This window comes from Hipposideros armiger, unplaced genomic scaffold, assembly GCF_001890085.2.
Source record: "Hipposideros armiger isolate ML-2016 unplaced genomic scaffold, ASM189008v1 scaffold_93, whole genome shotgun sequence".
Classification (NCBI taxonomy): Eukaryota; Metazoa; Chordata; class Mammalia; order Chiroptera; family Hipposideridae; genus Hipposideros; species Hipposideros armiger.
Window position 1 is genome coordinate 1,087,737 of NW_017731443.1, and position 1,797 is coordinate 1,089,533.

Consider the following 1,797-nt stretch of genomic DNA (forward strand, 5'->3'; position numbering starts at 1 on the left):
GGGGCCCTCTGGCGTCCCAAGCCAGTTCTTAACCATCGCGCCACTCGGCCGGCCTCTGAGTATCCCTCTTGATGCCTCTCCCCACTCCCCACAAATTACCCATCAAGCACTAAGTTCTGGTGGTTGTCAAAGCAGCCTAGAGGGTGGTTAAGTGCCCGGATCCTAGAGCCAAAAGGCCTGGGTTCAAACCCTGACTCTGCCACTTTCTAGCAGTGTAAGTTTGGGCAAGTGACTTAACCTCTCTGTGCTTCAGTTTTTTCATCTATAAAGTGGGGGTAATAATAGCACCTATACCACATAGGATTGTAATGAGGTTTCAATGAGTTACTATTCATATAGATGGATATAGTTCATACTGCAAAGCATTTGTTGACTAAAATAAATTCTATCTTCTAAGTATCTCTTGAACTGGTCCCAAGACACCATCATCTCTCCATCGTCTTCCTGCCCTGGCCTAATGGATGTCCCTGCATCCATCTTTGCCCTCCTCCAATTCCTCTACATACCATCCCCAGAGTCACCTTTTCAAAATGCAAATATGATGCAAATACTTACCACTCTTCAATGGCTTCCTACTGAACAGCCCACACTCCTTAACAAAGCTGACAACACCTGGTTGATCTAGTCCTATTCGCCTGTCCGGCCTCATTTTCACCACTGAATGCTCTGACCTCACACATTTCCAAAGGTAGGCTCGGGAGTTACTTCCTTATAATCTGTAAGAGCCAGAGCAATCAAAACTGTCCTTTCATTCTCAGGAAGTGGAAACTGCACCCAAAAGAGCCCCGTTTGTCCCAGGCTGCATCCTTGGCTCCCTGAGCACCTGACATGCCCATCTGTTTCCTAATTCCTTCATTCAGAAAATATTTATGTCTTTATTTGTAAATAAATGTGTAAGTAAAGGGCAGTGTGGAGGACCCAGAGATAAACCATACCCAGCCTGGCTTGTTTGAGGCCAGACCCTCTTCTTAGCACTTTACCTGAATTAACTTATTTCCTGTGAGGTGAGTACTATTATTAGCCCCTTATTACCAGCCAGGAAACAAAGCACAGCAAAGTTAATTATCTATCCAAAGACTTACAGCTAGTAAATCAAAGAGTCAGCTTGGTTCCAGAGTCTTGATTAAGGCAAATGAAGTTGAGTGTTATAAAGAGCTTGACAGACTTCAGAGGCAGGAACAATCACATTTAATTAGTGGGAGTTTAACACAAATTTATAATTTTAAAAGTCTCATAGTTTACAGTGTGATTTTACATGTTATCTCCTTTTACTAGATGAGGCAATATAGAGTCATAAACGTCACAAGGTCTAGAATCAGATAATCCCAATATTTGTTTCCCAACCCTGTCACATACAGAGTAGGTGTTTTTAGGTCCTCTTTTGTGCTTTAACGTTCTTATTTGTAAAAGGGGTATAATAAAATATGCCATTGTGAGGATTAAATGAGATAATAATGCCTTTAGCACAGTGCCTGGCATATAATATGTGCTCAAAAAAAGTTAAATAATATACAGTAATAAGATGCTGGCCTATTTTATGGGCAGAGATGATGTGCCAAACATGTTCTGGGCCTGTTAAGCCTCACAACAGCTCTGTGAAGGTTTTGTCCCCCTTGTACAGTTAGCAGATGACTAGGTGCCAGATGTTGTTCTAAAACGCACTGCTACCTCAACCCTCACAACCATCCCCAGGGGTAGATGCTACATATTCTAATCCCCACTGCACAGGTTAAGAAACTAAGCATAAGTTAACTTGATCAAGTTCACAGACAGCAAGAGGGGCAAACGGGCTATTTG